The following is a 21989-nucleotide window of genomic DNA, read 5'->3' on the forward strand; positions in this document are numbered from 1 at the left end:
ATAATTACATTTAAAAAAGCATACTGAGAATTAAATAATTTAGACTAATTGAAAAGAACAATAAACTTTTTTAACTGCTGATATTAATGTGCAGCATCATAAGCTTGCCATAGACTAATTAACAAGTGGGTGCAATATTTAATTGCTATAAACATGGACATATCATTCGTTGACCTGTCCTTGATTTTTTTTTTATGTAAATTGACTTAGTTCAATTTCAGTCTCACTGCTCAATTGTGTGAGGGGCAAATAAGGCCGTATAGGAAGCGTACAAAGAGTAGCATAGTATAGGAAGAGATAAGTCGGTTGAGGTGTGCCAGAACCGACGTTGCGGTAGGCCTGTAATAAAAGAGGGCCCACCCATGAGTTGTAATGAAAAGTATAGATAGAGGGAGTGTAGGGTGGGGACATGCGAATCGCTAAACTCATGTAAGGGACGGAGGAAGGTGAGTAGGAGGTTTAACCCCTTAAGGACACATGACGTGTGTGACATGTCATGATTCCCTTTTATTCCAGAAGTTTGGTCCTTAAGGGGTTAAATAGGGTAACATACCCCTCCCAGAACTGCAGGCCAAGCCTTTGCATTTATGTGAGGGGCAAATAAGGCCGTATAGGAAGCGTACAAAGAGTAGCATAGTATAGGAAGAGATAAGTCGGTTGAGGTGTCCTGGAAACAAAAGTCGCGGTAGGCCTGTAATAAAAGAGGGCAAAAATATACATGCCAAAAAGTAGAACAATCAACAACTGATAAGAAAGAAGTTAATTACATAGTCATAAGGTAAATGCCTGTCGAAGATCTTGTACGGAACGTGGTACATATGGGGAATATGGTGACAAACTTCCATTGAACTAGAGATTAAATATACGGGGGAATATGAATTAGTTTGAAACCGTGGTTGCCACCCTATCCTAGAGGGGTGTCCCGAATAGTTGGGTAGATTAAACCTAGCCTCAAGAACAATGAACTAAAGAATAGCATGACATTTCGTAGTTGTGAGGACTGGCCCTTGTAGTGATATATGTGGTTGTGAGGCTTGGTTTCAAAGAGAGAGTAAATAGATGCACAGAACTTTAACCGACACTCTTAAATTATGCAAGGTGAAGTAAGGTATGTTGACGTGTTGACCATCTTGGGTAGACCAAGTGTGGGGTAGAGAAAGTAAATAGTAGTCTCTTGTAGGATAGGTGAGGCTTCCTGAGGCAATGCTGGAAGATGGACGTGGTAGATGTGGTAAATATGCGGGGCCTAAGGAAACGAAAAACCAGGTATATGGTGGCTTTAACTTCTAGGTTGGTGCCTGATTCGTAAAGACAGGCATCTAATAGGTCTCATAGTGATTGCAATAATTGGATGTTGATGAAAAATCTGTAAGATTTAATTTGTACGGGAACCTGAACGCCTTGAGTATGATAATGATCTGGTATGAGGACATGAAGCTGCGTATGAATGGTAAACCTGTACCACATGTGAAGGTGTAGATATAGATATATAGTCTATTGTATTATGGGATAATGTAAATTAGAAGTGGCAAAAAAAGCGAAAACCAATCAGACCACTTAGCAAAAGAGACAGCAACATCATACGCAAAAAAATGAGCATCCAAAGGAGAAGGCCCTAGCACATGTACCGCGAGCATTAGTAGAAAGAGCCAGATGTGAAAGAAGACTACCAGGAGTTAACAAGGCGGGAAGTCCTCAGGCAAACTCCGAAACGCAAGGATTGGCAGCGGCTACGGGAGAGGCCGCAGGCAGAGCCATGTGGAATGCCCAGTGGAGCTACAGAATAGACCGTATGAAAAAGGTGCAGGAAGTCCGGCTGGGACTTGGCCAGAGCGGCTGACCCCAATTACCCAAACTGCTAACTGAACCACCCCATAGACGACAGCAGCAGAGACAACAGGGGGCGAACAATGGAGAAAGTAAGAACGACTCGGGCCCCCTTCAGCAACCGCGGTATCCGTGGAGGCAGACAGTGACACTGAGAGTTCAGATGCCCGAAAGGCTGCCGGGGAGAGAATAAGAGACAACTCCTAAAAAACCGCCGTGAAGCAAAGAAGAAACCAGGATATGAAAAGGAGTTAGGGGTAGCCGAATTTGTACAGTGTGACGGAGTACCAGACCTAGCCGGAGAGCCGAGCAGGAGAAGTATTACGGCACCGCCGTAGACATGCTAGAAAACATGCTAGAAAAAACGCCGTAGACATGCTAGAAAAAACAACAAACAAATAAACAGCGCATATATGACCCATTAGTGTGCTGGCAAACTAGCTAATGCCGAAAAGGCGAAACAATTAAAACTAGGTTTGGTGACAGGTGAGGCCCTGCTAGATGCCAAGCTGCATGAGAGGCTCTATCTATGCGTTGGACTGAGGTGATAACGTGGCCACTGAACGTTGTGGCGGGGTGTTGGCCTCTCGGTGACAGGTAAACATAAGATAGAATGGGAGTGACAGGTGAGGCCCTCTCTATGCCACAATGCGAGGTGACTAACTATGATTTGGCCCGAGGGGCGTTGTACCTCCGAGTATGAGAATGGGTGTTGGCCTCGCGGGGCCACTAACCTAAGACGAAGAAGCCAGGGGGAATTACAACAAATGGACACCTAGGATCTTGAAAGCCAGTCACAGCTAACTAAGAGGGGAGGGAAGGGAGTGAGAGAAAGGATGTACCTGAGGAACGTGTGTCGAAATGTGGGGGTGTAAAAGTGATTACCGTGGGGCCGACCGTAACTGAAGTGCAGAGTAAGCACGTTAGAGTCCAGGCGGTCAGGCTGTATGGAGTAACAAAAAGGAAGTGAATAAGCAGCGTATACAAGACCCAATGTGTGCCGGCATGCTAGCTAATGCCAAAAGGCGAAACAATTAAAAACTAAGTTTGGTGACAGGTGAGGCCTTGCTAGATGCCAAGCGGCGTCAGAGGCTCTATCTATGAGTTGGCGTGAGGTGATAACGTGGCCACTGAACGTTGTGGCGGGGTGTTGGCCTCTCGGTGACAGGTAAACATAAGATAGAATGGGAGTGACAGGTGAGGCCCTCTCTATGCCACAATGCGAGGTGACTAAGTATGATTTGGCCCGAGGGGCGTTGTACCTCTGAGTATGAGAATGGGTGTTGGCCTCGCGGGCCACTAACCTAAGGCGAAGAAGCCAGGGGGAATAACAACTAATGGACACCTAGGATCCTGACAGCCAGACACAGCTAACTACGAGGGGGAGGGTAGCGAGAGAGAGAGAGAAGACGTACCTGAGGAACATGGAAGGAAAGTGGGGGAGGGAGGGGTTGCAGGAAAACAATGTAGCACGAGGAGTATGACGGGCAAACGCGACCCAGTCATGCAGGAAAACGAAAACTCTAAAGAAGAAAGCAGGTCGGACTCTGCGACGGGACAATAAGACAGCCACTTGAGGCTGGATTAACCCATATGTAAACATAGAAGTTTCTCTGCAACTGCTATGTTTACAGCAGGCAGGGTTAACCCTAGATGGACCTGGCACCCAGACCACTTCATTAAGCTGAAGTGGTCTGGGTACCTATAAGTGGTCCTTTAATCTGTCTCTAATTACTCTGTGTAAAAAAGCCTATTTTTCATAATGCAACCTTCTTTTCCTTTCTTATTAGGAAGCTGTCATTTGTTGGTTACATCATATGCATATTTTGGATTTTCCAGGTGTTCCCAGATAGCCACACTCAAAGCTTATTTCCAATGTTGTTGCTACTCCTTACCAGCTACTTGTTAGTCACTGAGACATCGTCAGCTACCATTAGTGAGTAGCAGTTGTTTACAGACTGCAAAGTGTAACCAGCAACAACAGGAAATTACAGGTGTTGCCTACTTAAAGCCAGCCTCTAACTACTGGCTAACAACTGTTGATATTCTCTATAGAAGTATTAATGCTTAGTGACGTGTTTCTAACTGGTTCCCAACCATGTGGCTTCTGTTGTAATTTATTTATTTATTACTGGTATTTATAAAGCACCAACAGATTTCGCAGCGCTGTACAATTAGTGGAGAACATACAATATGCACAGACAAATACAAGAGGTAGAGAGAGCCCTGCCCGTAAGCGGATATCTAGCCATTGGAGATCTTTTATACAAAGTGCTTAGCTAGATGGCCCATGAGCTTACAATTTAAAGGATACAGTGGGGATTTGAGACATGAGGTAACAGGGGAAATTTGGAGGTGATGGCTAAAAGAGTTAACAGAGAGAAACAGCTATTGGTAAATTATAAAAGGAAAAGAGGTAATTGAGTAAGATTTTTAAACAGCTGGAGGAGCATGCTATATATTTAAACCTGGGTGGGCAGGAAGTGGTGAGAAAAAAATGCAGAGCTTCATGGAGTTTGAGTGTGAAGTGAGGCCTGAAGAACAGAGATGGAGATTGAAGTTATATGAAGGTATTTACAGCACAGGAGGAGCAAAGGAAAGAGGGAGAGGGGATAGGAGATAGGAAATACAATTGACAAGTTTAGCAACCAAATTCTATCACCCAAAATATGAATAACTGCGTACATGAAATATTGGTCAGAAACATTAAATGACGATAATACAATCTGCATGCACAGAAATTATAGTGGCAAACTACAGGTATAAATGGTAACAATTCTATAGTAAGATATGATAATATGGTAGCAATCCAAGAAAAAATGAGGTGGAGCATCATCCAAGATTCAGTCAGTACCTGAGAGTGGTAGGATTTGCTGCAGGATGTTAAATGCAGAGCTTCACTGAGTAATGCGTGCAGGTAATAGTAAGAAGTCAAACGTTAGCACATATCAAAGCATATTAAACTTTAACAAACAGAAATAAAATTAATGAAATGGCCAGACAATATAAAACATAAATTATTCTTTTTATAAGTAAAGTGCATGTATCATTTAACCCATTCACTACCAAGTGGTTTGCAAAAAAAAAAAACACCTCCAGAATCCGAGTAATTTGGTTGTTCTGCTAAGTAATGTTTAAATTAATTTCTTTAATAGAAACAAAATAAGGAATTTTGGTTGGACAGAAAAATGTTAAAGATAAAGTATCAAATAAAAAAGTTACAGACAAGGAAACAGAACAGTAAATAAATAAATATGTATTGTTTAATTATAATATATGTGGTCACATTGCCATAACATTGCCCATACCATAATACCCTCATTGTAACCATGTTGCTGTTTTGTTGAGAAGTAGACCTAAATTGGTCAAATGAAAAAGGGCGCCCCCTAGTGCATAACTATACATATATACAACGAATTATAAAACATAACCTTTAATGGTGGCTGTAATAAAAAACTCTAGTGGAGAGTTTTTGAGAGAAAATAATAAACTTAAAATAGGAGGATAAGTGTCTAGAAGGGGGTGATTATCCTAAGGGTATCACCTAGAGGATATAGAGCTAGATAAAGCTAGAAATCCCCCCCAACCTGTATAGTCCGTCTCACAAGAGCAATCCCTCATGGAATTACCAAAATATAAATGAGCCGCTTCAGTAGTCACTATGTACAATCCCTATATAGAGTGCTTGCTTGCAGCAAAAAATATGTGCACACATAGGAAAAGACTGTAACAGAAAGTAGTGATGGAAGGGGTTTACGTGATCAAAAGCTAGTCTGAGTAAAGTAAATAGATGGATACATTGTGGCAGTTTGCATAACATCTATTGCAATACTGTCACTGGGGGACGGAAAACAAAAAATGGGAGGAGAAAACCTGAGATCTAGTAGACAGCTCTGAAAAGAGACTGACCAGCAATGTAAATTGCAAGATCTGACGAAAAGTTAATAAAATCCCCGTCACCCAATAGTTCCCCCGTCCCCTAAATCGTACGAAGGTCCAATGACATAGAACTGACTAGCTGATCTTACAGTGAGACTATACTGGTCGGTGTCCAAACTTGAACTATCCTTCCTACTGCTACCTAACACGTGTTTCGGCGCTGCTAAACGCGCCTTCGTCTGAAAAGGCTTTTAGCCTCAGACGAAGGCGCGTTTAGCAGCGCCGAAACACGTGTTAGGTAGCAGTAGGAAGGATAGTTCAAGTTTGGACACCGACCAGTATAGTCTCACTGTAAGATCAGCTAGTCAGTTCTATGTCATTGGACCTTCGTACGATTTAGGGGACGGGGGAACTGTGGGTGACGGGGATTTTATTAACTTTTCGTCAGATCTTGCAATTTACATTGCTGGTCAGTCTCTTTTTAGAGCTGTCTACTAGATCTCAGGTTTTCTCCTCCCATTTTTTGTTTTCCGTCCCCCAGTGACAGTATTGCAATAGATGTTATGCAAACTGCCACAATGTATCCATCTATTTACTTTACTCAGACTAGCTTTTGATCACGTAAACCCCTTCCATCACTACTTTCTGTTACAGTCTTTTCCTATGTGTGCACATATTTTTTGCTGCAAGCAAGCACTCTATATAGGGATTGTACATAGTGACTACTGAAGCGGCTCATTTATATTTTGGTAATTCCCTGAGGGATTGCTCTTGTGAGACGGACTATACAGGTTGGGGGGGGATTTCTAGCTTTATCTAGCTCTATATCCTCTAGGTGATACCCTTAGGATAATCATCCCCTTCTAGACACTTATCCTCCTATTTTAAGTTTATTATTTTCTCTCTAAAACTCTCCACTAGAGTTTTTTATTACAGCCACCATTAAAGGTTACGTTTTATAATTTGTTGTATATATGTATAGTTATGCACTAGGGGGCGCCCTTTTTCATTTGACCAATTTAGGTCTACTTCTCAACTAACACATGTATGTGAGGGTTACCCCCTGTTTTTGGTCGCCCCTAGACACACACCCAGTTGCTTCCCCTTTGGGGTACCCAACTATTCTATTTACTTATGTTGCTGTTTTGGACACACACACACACACACACACACACACATATACTAATACAAGCACACAAATATACACTGATACATACACATATATATATATGCTCTGACACATGCACACATATACACACATGTACACATATATTCACTGCTACATACAGACACACATTCTCAGGCACACACAGATACACAATCTCAGAGACCTATATACTCATAGACACTAAAGTACACTGTCAGACAAATACACACATACTGACAGACGCACATACATAGCCAATAACACACACTGCCAAACACACACACATACACTGTTAGTAACACACTGTAAGACACATGTACACATACATGCTGACAGATGCACACACCCTGCAAACAAACACACATTTACCTTGGTAGTTTAGTCATAGCAATATTTACCGCAGGACAAAGGGGTTTACTTACCTGGTACCCATACTTTACAGGGGGTCCACAGCAGCTGTTCCTTGTGCAACTTAGCAGAGATTGGTACACTGTTCCATATGCCTTGTTATCTGCCAACCCTCTGTGTTTTGTTACTTGTCTTGACCGCTCTGCACGCTGAAACCTCACACTGGAAAACAACACCACCCCCAAAATGGCTTGGAGTCCTATACAGTATCATTATAGATTTTTGGCAACAGTCCTGTATTTGCCGGGACAGTCCCATTGGGCTCCCTTTCCTGGCAAAAACGGGTCCCAGGACTTTACTTGGTTACCTGGCTGCTTGCAATTCTACTATGTTACCTCGCCACCCGCAGGTAGTAATTACATTTCCCTTGACCTCCTCCCATAGAGCCTTTCTTTGATAGACAGACAGGTGGTGGAGGAGGAGAGATGGAACCCAGACCAGCAGCAGCCCACTCCCTTCAGCCACATACAGTCACAAATTACTGTAGACTGCTGCTGCCCAGTCCCACTGGACCCCAGGGAAGCCAACATTCTGCAATCAGAAGGTAGAAAACAGTAGGATAGCTAACTATATATATATTTGTTTTATTATTTCTGTGTGTGTCTGTTTGTATCTGTGACAGTGTTTTGTATATCGGTCATGTCTGCATGTATATGTATTTGTCTGTGTGTATCTGTGAATGTTTGTGCTTGGGTATCTGTGTGTTATTCCGGGTATCTGTGTGAGTATTTCTGTATATTTATCTGTGTGCCTTTGTGTGTATCCATGTGAGTATAACTGTATGTATTTGTATCTGTGACAGGGCAAATCTGTTGGTGTGCAAAAAAAAAAAGAGAAAAGATTCACAGGAGAGGAAACACAATTGCTAAAATTTAAATGTAAAGTTGTTGACAACATTTTGATAAATCTCCCATAAAGTGTCCCTGAATTTTTTTTTTTTTCAAATAGGGAGGAAATTATCTTGATACCATTTACCTGTCCAGCTTCTCCCATGCTCCCTATAAATAAAGTTAGTGACCAACCAAGCTGTGTTAGCCCTCTCCCCCAGTTCCCTCACCCAACAGGAGAAATATCAGTCTGGTCACTGTGTAATTGGAGGAGAGGTCAGCAGCTACAAGGACATTAAATTCAGAGAGCTCTCTGTATTCATCTCTTAAGCTCACAGCGTGGTGGCTCCTGGAGTTGCTGGTCTGGGATTTTTGGGACTTACAAAAGGCATAATTTATAAATGAAATTAATTTTCAATAAACTAATTTAACTTGCAATTATGCAAATCATGTATACATGATAGTGGGATATGAATGCATATTTGGCAATAGTGTATACACAAGAGCTGGTGTGAAACAGTTAAATAAACAATTCATGTAGTACAAATTCCCCTCAAAGGTATGTAAATTGGTATATCTGGCATAGCACAAAACCATAATACAATGCATATACTGTTGCTATATCCTGCTATGGTGAAATATGCATGTTGAGGGCTAAACTTGTTTTACCAACAAGGTGTGGTTGCTAGACTTGTGCAAACATTTGTTTCATTCACAAATCAATTCATATGAATAAAAAATAATTTCGATCCACACCTGAATTAATTGATTTGTTCAGAAAACACAATTTCCTGAGTGAATTGATTCATTGGGATGTGGATTGAAAGTATTTTGATTCATACGGACAGGATAATTATTTATGGGCAGAACTAATTTTTGCACAAGTCTAGTGGTTGCTATGGTGACCACTTACAGAACATGTATTCACACATTATTGGTGGTGAGATGATAATAAAAACAAACAAAACAAAACAAAAACAAGGTTGGAGATCACAACAGCTATTTACCAAAATATTTGGAAACAAGACCACAGGGCCTCTTAGAGAAGTTGATATAAGTTTTAGTTGCAGGGTGTGCTTTGGTGTATGTTCCCCATGTATTTCATTGATAGTTAGACTCAGTAGCATCTAGAGCAGTGTTCTCCTACCCAGTCCTCAACAGTCCAGATTTTGTCAGAATCTCCATTGGAGTAAAACAGGTAAATACATAAATCCTGGACTGTTGGTGGTCCATGAGGACTGGGTTGGAGAACACAGGTCTAAAGAAGTTGAAATAAATATTGGTTATTGGATGTGCTTTGTTCTGCTTTTTTTTTTTTTTGTGGTACTCATAATGCCATATGCTGTGGCACGTAGAGTGGCTCCCTTGGTGACTTGTGATTAGTTCACTCTAATTGTTTCTCTACACCCCCTGGAACACAGCAAGAAGTTGTCTGTTTATATATGCCATGACTGAACAGTTAGTTAACCTCTTCTAGCTTTCCTTGGAGCATAGTACAATTAGTAAAAGTCTGAATATTTGCGACCAAATATTGGTCATATATTTCCATACATTTCCTTCTAAAATTCAGAGCTTAGTCAGTAATAATATTAATAATAATATAAGTGTACTTGTAAAAACATTATCAAAACTTACATGGACTTATTCAAAAAAATATCAAAACAGAAATATAATTTTCCCCAGCAGGTATTGTGTACCTTATGTTTAATATTATTGGTTTTGTAATATATATATATACTATATATATTACTGATAGTGTCAATTTTGATGGCTTATTATTAACCTAAATATTTATAAAGTAGCAAAATAATTTCAGCCAACAGGTAACAATAACTCCTTTGTATCTAACCACTTAATGTTTTATCTGACTTCTCACAGGGGAAATGTAATGATAACAGAAATAAATCAACAGTTGTGAAAAGCTGACATTTTGTATGGATAGTTCAGTTTCTGATTACCACTCACTAGAGCAAATCTAATCTTGAATTTTCTGATACTTCTCCATAGTCCATTACATTCTAATCACTCATGGCCCTTATCACAAAACGCTCTGAGCTTTTTAGTCTGTAACAAACCTATAAATCACAGGAAGTAAATAAACTGATGCACTCTTTTAGAACAATTCTCATTTATTACACAACCATCAAAATGGATGTTCATGCTATCTTAACACTTTCTGAAAAAAAGGCTCCATTACTTGTTAGAAGGGATTTGCCTAGCTCCTTGACATTGAAGGGTTCAACAGACATTAGTGAAATTATTTATATAGGATCATGCATTTTCCAACCTTCTGAAATCGAAGGCCCATTGTAAATTTTTTTTTTACATATTTACTTAATTAAAGTTCAATGGTAAAGGTAATGAAGAAAAGGCCATGGGGTAAAAAAAAACATCTGGGCCCCCAACAGAGCAGGGCCAAAAGGCAGACCCTCAACTGCCATAAACCTCACACAATGCCTTGCCAACTTTGGATCTATTATTTGTCTATATTTCTCAAATTCTATGAAAAATAAAACTTGTATCTACAATTATTGACACATATACATGGATACACACAATGTTGCACACTCATAGTTGCACTCACTCCCACGGAGTGCTGCTCCCTGAAGCCCTATTACCTTCTATTTCATGGAACTACCTATGTTGTCAGTGTCGCCAGGAAGGACCACATGGTGTTTATTGGAGCCCTGGTGCAGTTGTACTGGCTGCACTTTCTGTAGTTTTGCACCTGCCACAGTCAGGGCCAACCATGCCGGTTGTCACAGGCAGGGCCGGATTAACATAGGGGCTGATGGCTGATGGAGCTGAATCTTCAGGCCCAGGCCCATGGAATAGGCCCATTTAAAAAAAAAAAAAAAATATATATATATATATATATATATATTACTATTTTAACACACTACTCTTAGGTTTACCACCTGACTGGTATTTTACTGGCACAGAGGCTGCCTTTCCGTGCCGGTATTGCAGTGTCAGGATTACTAGTTGATCCAGCACGTATAATTGTGCCACACATATGACTAATAGGTAATGTATTACCGGGCCTTAGAATGGCCGGACTTAACGTACCAAAAAATAATCAGGATACTTGCCGAGGTCAGTGGATAAAGAAAGAGACACAACGATAAGAGAAAGCCAGAAGTCAGGGATACAGAATACAGGCAAGTCAAAATCAAAGCCAAAGTCAAAAACCAGAAGAAACTAGAATCAGGAACGCGCTCTCGGACAACCACAAGGGAAACCACGACAGGGCACTAAGTAGGATGAGAACTGGGCCTAAATATCCCTCCTCTAGATCTGATAGGCTGTAAATGGCCTTTGACCCCAAAGGCAGTTACCAGGTTTCCATTTGCATAATTGCTGCTCAGCATTAATCCTTCTGTGGATTTGGTTGCTGCTTGGCACAACTTTTCCTGTGTGGACAGTAAATGCCATTTACCACATTTTTCTAAGCGGATGAATACATGACATGCAGTAATACTGGCAATACAAATGCAGGTATTTTTCTCAGTATAAACGGAGATTACTCTGCAATACCAGCACCGGCCAGTAGGGGTCACTGTGTGTGGAGAGAGGCAGGGATAGGAAATTACAGCATATCCCTGCCTCTCTCTACTACTCACTGATCCGTGGGGGAGCAGTTACACAGCACAGAGAGTCCAGACAGCAACTCTACAGCTCAGGTAAGTGAGGGATGGGGAAAGGCAGCAGGGGGACATGGGTACACTGAGACACTAGGGGACACATGGGGAAACATGGGGAAACATGGGGACACAGACACTAGAGGACACTGGGAGACCTGTGGACATTGGAAACATGGGGACACTGAGACACTAGGGGACACTAAGACACTTGGGGACACTGAGACACTAGGGGACACTGTGAGATATGGGGACGCTGAGACAAATGGGGACACTGAGACACATGGGGATGCTGTAAGACATAGGGACATTGGGAGACACTGAGACATTGTGACACAGAGACACTAGGGACACAGTGTCCCCATTTCCATAGACACGAGGTACACACTGTCCCCATTTCCCTAGTCCCCCAGTGTCTGTGTCCCCATGTCTCCCAGTGTCCCCATGCCTAGTGACTCAGTATCCCCATGTCTCCCAGCCAGTGTCCTCAGTGTCCCCATGTCTCCCAGTGTCCCCAAGTCTCCCAGTGTCTGTGTCCCCATGTCTCTCAGTGTCCCCAAATGTCTGTGTCCCCATGTCTCCTAGTGTCCCCATGTCTATGCCCACAAGTGTTCCCATGTCTCCTAGTGTCCCCAAGTGTCTGTCTCCCAGCCAGTGTCCCCAAGTCTCCCAATGTCCCAATGTCTCCCAGTGTCCCCTTGTCTCCAATTGTCCCCTAGTCTCCTAGTGTCCCCTAGTCTCCTAGTGTCTGTGTTCCCATGTCTCTCAGTGTTCCTAGTGTCTTAGTGTCCCCATGTCTCCCAGTGTCTGTGTCCCCATGTCTGTGTGCCTAGTGTCTCAGTGTCCCTATTTCTCCCAGTGTCCCCAAATGTCTGCGTCCCCATGTCTCCCAGTGTCTCCATGTCTTCCAGTGTCCCCATGTCTTTATTCACAAGTTCCACCATGTCTTCCTGGCCCCCCTCGTGCCTCCCAAATATAGTAAAATCTTACTTGTATTCAAGTCTGCAGCTGCTGGCTCTGCCTTTGAACTGACTCTGTCTGCTGACATCATCAGAAGTGGTGGTCTGAGCAAATTACAATGCTTCCCCATAGGATTGGCTGAGACTGTCAACTTGGCAGATCAGGGGCAGAGCCAGCACATGTCAAACATAGCCCTGGCCAATCAGCATCTCCTCATGAAGATAAATTGAATCAATGCATCTCTATGAGGACAGTTCAGTGTCTGCATGCAGAGGGTGGAGACACTGAATGGCAGTGCTGCACAGTAGGCAGTACTGCCCCAGGAAGCACCCCTCGCAGCCATCTAAAGAGTGGCCAGTGGAGTTATTTTCTCTGAAAAGAAAGTGTTTACTGCAAAAAGCCTGAAGGGAATGATTCTACTTACCAGAACAAATACAATAAGCTGTAGTTGTTCTGGTGACTATAGTGTCCCTTTAAGTTTGGAAGCTTAAGAGGGATGCATGGGAACAGAACTTGTGTGGACTGGCTGACAATAAAATTAGTTTAGATAATGTCCGCTTTCTTCTACATATACTACATACACCTGTACTCTGTCCCAGACTATATACCATGAACTTCTGCCTGCTAGTAAGAAGGTAAGGAGACAAGTGGATATGTGAGTGCTATGGGACAGTCCTTAGAAAGCGTGGAGTAGGGGCATCATTTGATGCATTTATGTCAAGTTTAGGGTTATGCCTGCATAGTATGCCCTTAGTTGGACAGCCTGCAAGATTGGCAGGCAGCCTGACATGCATTCATGCCAGGCTGGCCTTCCAATTCTTTGGACAAACATTCCCCCTTTTTGTGCATGTTCACCCTTTTTGGCAGGTCTGGTCACGTGATTCGCACCAGTGGCACACCCTTTTACCCCGCCCATTGACTTCCTGCTTCACTGGACACTGCTGTTAGGGGGTATGGATTTACTTGAAAGATGAAAGCATAAATTAGAGAGAGATTAGCATAGGGTATGTGTTTTCTTATAGCTGCATACATTGAGTTTCCCTCCAACACCATCTCCATCAGATACATGACGCTTGGAAGGTATGACTGTTTTAGTGTTTTTGGTTGATAAGATTCAGTTATTAGGCCCATCATAATTGTCAGCTCCAGGCCCACTGGACTTTTAATCTGGCCCTGGTCAAGGGCCTGGTGGCCCAGGCCTCACGTGTAGTGGCTGAACTGCCGCCAGTGCAGCTGCACCGGTGATGTCCCAAACGGTTCACTGGCAAATAGTTCCTGGCGAACATAGCGTGTTTGCGTTCGCCACAGGCGGACATATGCGTTGTTCGGTCCGCCCCCTAGTTGTCATCATTGAGTAAACTTTGACCCTGTACCTCACAGTCAGCAGACACATTCCAGCCAATCAGCAGCAGACCCTCCCTCCCAGACCCTTCCACCTCCTAGACAGCATACAATTTAGATTAATTCTGAAGCTGCATTCATTTTTTTTTTTTTGGTGTTTATTATACATTATGCTCCATAGCCAGTAACCTGTGCTTAGTATACATTACCCCCCATAGCCAGTAACCTGTGTTTATTATACAGTATCCTCCCATAGCCAGTAACCTGTGTTTATTATACATTATCCTCCCCATAGCCAGTAACCTGTGTTTATTATACATTATCCTCCCATAGCCAGTAACCTGTGTTTATTATACATTATCCCCCTAGTCATTTATCGTTGGACCCAGGGCCGGTGCGTCCATAAGGTGGCACAGGCGGGCGCCTTAGGGCGCACGGGCTCTGGGAGCGCAATATTTCAGTGGCCGGCAGGAGGGAAGCTCTCAGTGCAGTGCTGTGATGTGATAAGGCGCGGCGAGGGAGCTCTAATCTCAGCGTTCTGCTCCCTCGCGCGCTGTCTGCTGATGCCGCGGGAGACGGAATATGACGTCATATTCCGCTCCTTCACGGGCTGTCTGCTGATACCGCGGGAGCCGGAATATGACTTCATATTCCGTCTCCCGCGGCATCAGCAGACAGCCCGTGAAGGAGCAGAGCGGTGAGATTAGAGCTCCCTCGCCACGCCTGATCACAGCACTGCCGCACGCTGCCCAGCAGCCCCACTGGACCACAGGGAATGATCCATCATCCACACCAGCTCTCCAGGTAGGGAGGCTGGGTGGAAAATTTTTATTTATTAAAATAATTAGTGAATGTATGTCATGTGAGTGTGTGAGTGTCTGTGTCTGTGAGTGACAGTGTGTGTGTCTGTGAGTGACAGTGTGTGTGTCTGTGAGTGACAGCGTGTGTGTCTGTGAGTGACAGTGTGTGTGTCTGTGAGTGACAGAGTCTGTCTTTGAGTGACAGCGTGTGTGTCTGTGAGTGACAGCATCTGTCTGTGAGTGACAGCATCTGTCTGTGAGTGACTGCGTCTGTCTGTGAGTGACAGCGTCTGTCTGTGAGTGACTGAGTGTGTGTGTGTGAGTGAGTGTGTCTGTGTGTGTCTGTGAGTGATTGTATGAGTGTGTGTGCATGTGAGTGTGTCTGTCAGTGTATGATGAGTGTGTGTTTGTCAAATCAGTGAGAGTATGGGTGGCCTGTACGCTGAAACGGATGGTCGCACGGCACTAGCGCTCCGCTCCGAGATTAGCCCGACAAGCGACTAAACCCAGCAACTGAGCAGCTACAAACTGCCCCCACTCACCCCAAGATCATGGCACAACCGAAGGGTAAGAAAAACCCTGACCGGGGGGACAAGTCAGGCTTCTTCAAGGCACGCTCAGCGCCAAACAAAGCCCAGAGCCAGCATGAGGCTGACCAAGATGGCGGCGGAGACGACACCCTCCCCCTACAACACTCACCCGACTCAGGGAATCTCCAAGTCACCCAGGACATCCTGAAAGCATGCCTGGATGAAATGTCTGACAAGCTGCTGAACAAAATCCAAGCATCGGTTAATGTGCTCAGTAAAGATATCCAGGATCTGGGTGAAAGAACTGCCCACGTGGAGAACCGCATGGGCGAATATGCAGAGGCCCACAACGATTTGGCGGACCACATCCAAGCCCTGGAAAAGCAGCTCACCTCTGCCCAACTCAAGCTCTCTGATCTTGAAGACAGATCACGGCGGCAAAACCTGAGGGTAAGAGGGATACCGGAATCCGTTATGCAAGCTGACTTACCAGAGTTCCTGACAGGCTTTTTCAAGAGCCTTGTACATGACATACCGACAGATATGATTCTACTGGACCGTGCTCACCGTGTGGCTAAACCAAAGTTCCTGCCCGCGGACGCAGCAAGGGACACCCTGACTCACCTACACTATTACCACGTCAAAGAGGCCATACTGAAGTCAGCTAGGAAGCGCACGCACCTCACAGCGCAATACAACCAGCTTCAAATATATGCAGACCTCTCAGCAGCCACCCTACAACGGCACAGGGACTTCAAAGAGATCACTGGCACTCTGCGGGAACACAAGATCCCCTATAGATGGGGCACCCGGTGCGCTTAATCATCCAGCGCAATGGCGCCTTCATCCACGCGAAGACGCCAGAAGACGGATTAAAAGCTCTGAAGCAATGGGGATTGCTGGTCAGCAAGCAACCTGAGCGTCAGACCTCACCTCAACGACTCGAACAAGAATGGAAGAAGGCGAAAAGATAATGCACCCTTCACCGCCACGCACTCAAACATGGGTAGTACAGATTCAGTACTGAGAAAAGACACCTCCTGATTGTGACCATATCTCTTTGGTATAAGTATCTGATTCTACACCTTTCTTAGCTCACCTCACTCGCATCATACCCGCACATGCTACCACACACACACAAAAAAAAAAAAAAATATATATATATATATATATATATATAACTGCACTCGGGTATATTCTATTCCACACCCATATATTCTTTATTCTACCGCACAGGGAAGAAGGGACAGGGCAAAAAAATAAATAAATAAATAAATAAATACCGTATATACTCGAGTATAAGCCGAGTTTTTCAGCACATTTTTTGTGCTGAAAAACCCCAACTCGGCTTATACTCGAGTCAATAGTCTGTATTATGGCAATTTTCATTGCCATAATACAGACTGGGGGCTGCAGAGATGTTACTTACCTCTCCTGCAGCTCCTGTCAGCTCTCTCCTCCTCCGCGCCATCCGTTCAGCACCTCGGTCAGCTCCCAGTGTAAATCTCGCGAGAGCCGTGGCTCTCGCGAGACTTACAGTGTGAGCTGACAGCGGGAGCTGACCGGACGGCGCGGAGGAGGAGAGAGCTGACAGGAGCTGCAGGAAAGGTAAGTAACATCTCTGCAGCCCCCACAGCCCCCCCACTGAACTACCAACCCCACTGGACCACCAGGGAAGGAGCCCCCTCCCTGGCCAGCTAGCAAGCAGGGAGGAGGGACGAAACAAAAATAAATTAATAATAAAATAATAATTTAAAAAAAATAACATTACAAATAATAAATAATAATAAAAAAATATGAAAATAATTAAAAAAAATAAGTAAATAAAAAAAATAATGAAAAAAAAATATTAAAATAATGTAAAAAAAAATAATAAAATTGCCCACCCCCCAAGGCTCTGCAACACACACATACACACACACTGCACTCATACACACACACACACTGCACTCATACACACACACACACTGCACTCATACACACTGCACTCATACACACTGCACTCATACACACACACACACACACTGCATTCATACACACTGCACTCATACACACACACTGCACACACTGCACACACTGCACTCATACACACTGCACTCATACACACTGCACTCATACACACTGCACTCATACACACACACACACACACACACTGCATTCATACACACTGCACTCATACACACACACTGCACACACTGCACACACTGCACTCATACACACTGCACTCATACACACACACACACACGCTGCACTCATACACATGCTGCACTCATACACACACGCTGCACTCATACACACACGCTGCACTCATACACACACGCTGTACTCATACACACACGCTGCACTCATACACACACGCTGCATTCATTATATACACACACTGGAAATAAATATTCAATTAATATAATTTTTTTAGGATCTAATTTTATTTAGAAATTTACCAGTAGCTGCTGCATTTCCCACCCTAGTCTTATACTCGAGTCAATAAGTTTTCCCAGTTTTTTGGGGTAAAATTAGGGGCCTCGGCTTATATTCGGGTCGGCTTATACTCGAGTATACACGGTAAATAAAACAAAGAGACAGTAAACTACCCCTTCCCTTTGACCTACCACTAAAGGTAGACGTAGCAGCTCACACACAAACTGTTCCTAGAACACTCCCTTTGACGCCAGATACACTTTGCCAAAAAACGCAATACTTCAGACCTACCATCCTTACTGACAAAGCTGATTACAGGTTGGAGTGCCCTACCATCTGACCTTACTCATGGACTTGCTGCCTTTCCAAGTTTATAATTGTATTAGTGAAAATCTTGTTTGCAACTTCTTTATTCTAAAGAACTATTGCGTGATATTGCAGAATTGTCTAGAAATGTATACGGGCTAATCGTCCAAGTTGCTATGTTTGTTTTACTCTCATTGCCAACCCCAGTAGTACCCACCCAGGGTACGCAGCCCAATATGGGCTCTGCGGTCCTGTCCGCACTGTTTCTCCTTTTCTTCTCTACTAATTTCCTACCTTCCTTCCCTCAACTAGTACAACCTAGACCCTCTGAGGGGATGCTCCCACACCAACTCCAGACTTCAGAGCCAGAATTCCCAAGACGGAACCCAACCCACCACGGATGTATGCTGCGAGACACCTCCTCAGCCAGTATGCGCTTCAAACGCAAGTATAAACCACACCACACTACTGCCTATATACACAACAATAGACTTCACCTCCAGGTCACGCATAGACACCTGGGAAATACAAGTAATTCCCACTATTGGTAACATGATTAGCGTTTCTCACAGACCTTACCTTCCTGAAAATATATACCCATAATGTCAGGGGGCTGAATACCCCTGTAAAACACCACCTCCTAATGCAAGACCTCAAAAAATCCCTACCTGACGTTGTGTGTCTCCAGGAGACACTAAACCATTCAGCCTCAAACCTCTGACATATCCGTTCCAACATCACGCCACAGCAAAATCGAAAACAAAAGGGGTCTCGGTGCTCATAAGCTATACACAATAGTAAACGTATACGCACCCAACTCAGAACAACGCAACTTTCTTCACAGAATTTTAGCGAAAATAGCACCTATCCAGAAGGGAATGTTGATACTATGTGGAGACTTTAACCACATCTTAGACCCTGCCCTAGACTCATCCACAGGAGCAAAAACACAGGGACACACACCAGCCAAAAGACAATGCAAAACATACCAGAAACTGCTAGACGGACATAACCTATATGACGCTTGGAGAGTCCTCCACCCCGTAGAAAAAGACTTTACATACTTCTCATCGGTACATAACTCCTATACCCGAATCGACAGGTTCCTCACTGAGGGGAAACACCTAACGCAGGTACTCAGCTGTTCCATAGCGACTATTGCATTGTCTGACCATGCGCCTATCACCATGGAACTCAAAGACAAATTTGAAAGCCACAATAGAAGCCCGTGGCGCCTAAACGAAACGTTGTTACATGACAAAACATTCAAAAAACACATAGAAACCACGCTCACCAACTATTTTATGGAAAACCCCACACCTGACATCTCGGCGGCAAACACCTGGCTAGCTCACAAACCAGTCATAAGCGGGGAACTGATAAAAAGAGCACACTACCTTAAACAAACGTCCCATGCCCATCTGGTCACCTGGCACAAACAACTATATAACCTTAATAAACTAAACCAAACGAACCCGTCCCTGATTTTGAAACAACAAATCTCAGAAACGCAGGATAAAATACAGAACCTGGCGCTCACTAGAGTTGGCTACTCACTGAGGAAATTGAAAGCCACCCACTACTCTCAGGGTAATAGAGCGAGCAAAATACTAGCCCAAAGACTACGTGACAGACAGGCCACATCCAAAATAGTGTATATACAGACACCAATGGGAGACAAGGTAATGGCTCCGAAAGCTATAAGCGACGAATTTGCCACATACTATGAAACTTTATACAACCTTAAAAATGACCCACTATTACCCTCGGTGTCCCCCTCATCTATTGACGACTACCTACAGGATGGCAACCTGCCAACCCTCACACGACAGCATAGGGAAGCCCTCGCAGCACCTATCACTCAGCAAGAAATAAAAGACACGATAAAAACTCTCCCAGTAGGCAAAACCCCAGGTCCTGACGGGTTCGCGAACACGTATTACCCCCTCTTTGCTGACATCCTATCTCCAGCGCTGACCACTTTATTCAACCACGCCATAGATAAACACTCGTTACCCACAGAAATGTTACAGGCACATATAACCACCCTTCCCAAACCGGGGAAACCTCCGACTGCATGCCCGAACTTCTGCCCGATTTCCCTCCTCAATACAGACGCCAAGCTATTCGCAAAACTACAAGCCAATAGACTTAACGCGATCCTACCAGATTTAATACAAGATGATCAAGTGGGTTTCGTGCGGGGCAGACAGGGCTCGGACAACACCCGTAAAGTACTAGACCTCATGCATAGCTCTAGAAAACTAGGACTGGAGAGCCTCTTCGTGTCCCTCGACGCGGAGAAGGCCTTTGACAGATTAAACTGGACATTTTTGAACAGAGTACTCCACAAATACGGCTTCCCTAGGCAATTTATTGCTGCAGTTGATGCCTTATACAGCGCACCTTCTGCACAGGTCCTTTATGCGGGATTCCCCTCACGAAAAATAACCATTACCAATGGCTCCAGGCAGGGATGCCCTCTCTCCCCCCTGCTCTATGTGCTTGCCTTGGAGCCGCTTGCATCCAAAATTAGAACAGACCCAAACATCCATGGTATCCCCTTGGGCGCTAAAGAATTTAAACTAAACATTTTCGCGGATGACGTCCTCCTCACTTTGACACAACCGTTCGTAACCATGCCCAATTTAATGCGACAAATAGACCTGTTTGGCCGACACTCATACTATAAACTGAATGTTTCCAAAACACAGGCACTGACGATAGGAGTAACAAAGGCAGCTAGAATTAGGCTACAAGAGGCATTTCCACTGGATTGGAGGTCAGATCACTTAACATACCTGGGAATACAAAAAGACCTGCAGGACTTTTCCAGGCTAATTATATGGGACTCCTGAAGGGCTTCGACACCACCCTGAGATCATGGGAAGGAAAATTCCTCTCATGGTTAGGGCGCATAGCAGCGATCAAAATGTCCCTGCTGCCGAAATTGTTGTACCTCTTTAGAAGACTGCAAATATCCATACCAATCACTTACCTCAAGTCGGTCACCTCCCTGTTTATGAAATTCACATGGCAGCACAAAAAAAGCCGAATAGCATCCAAAATCTTACACAAGCCGGTAATGGAGGGAGGCCTAGGCATCCCCAACATATACATGTAGCACAAAGCGGCACTATTGAGCACTATTCTAGCGGCACACAACCCCAATTATATCCCTCAGTGGATAGGTATAGAGGCCTTTTGGCTTAATATGAACCACATAGGCCCGATCTTCTGGATAGACAATACCAAGAGACCGAAACCATTCCCGGGCATCCCAACCCCTCAGTTGCTTGTGGATACATGGGACGGGGTGAGGAAAATGCTGGTTCACTTTCCAAAAATACCAATGGCAGCGCCCCTACAATCTATAAACTTAATGATCCCTACATTTCCCTTTAAGACGTGGACCGACAAAGGCATCACACACGTTCACCACCTTTATCTAGGGGGGCACCTCAAAACATCCCCTAGCCTACAGGAGCAATTTGATCTACCCACAAAATCCCTATTCCCCTACCTCCAAATCAAATCGCTACTAACTAACAATCCACCCGCCAGTCCTGACAAACTAGTAGGCGCGCCGACCTCAAGGTTTGAAAATATGTGCCTGTCACACAAACCTATCATTAAACCTCTATCTACGTGTTACCACCTACTCCTTCACAGCCAGCCCACACCACTCAAACACTACAAAGCAGCTTGGCACATAGATTTAGGAACAGAGTTAAGCCTAGAGCAGTGGAAAAGGGCATACGTCGCGCATAAAGGACTCACATCGTGCGCCCAACACTTAGAAATACAACGGAAAATACTATACCGCTGGTACTTAGTGCCGGAAAAAATACACAAAATATGGCCCGCCACCTCAAACTTGTGTTGGCGTTGTGAAAGGGAGGTTG

The sequence above is a fragment of the Pelobates fuscus genome, chromosome 1, assembly GCF_036172605.1.
Source record: "Pelobates fuscus isolate aPelFus1 chromosome 1, aPelFus1.pri, whole genome shotgun sequence".
In the NCBI taxonomy this organism is placed as follows: Eukaryota; Metazoa; Chordata; class Amphibia; order Anura; family Pelobatidae; genus Pelobates; species Pelobates fuscus.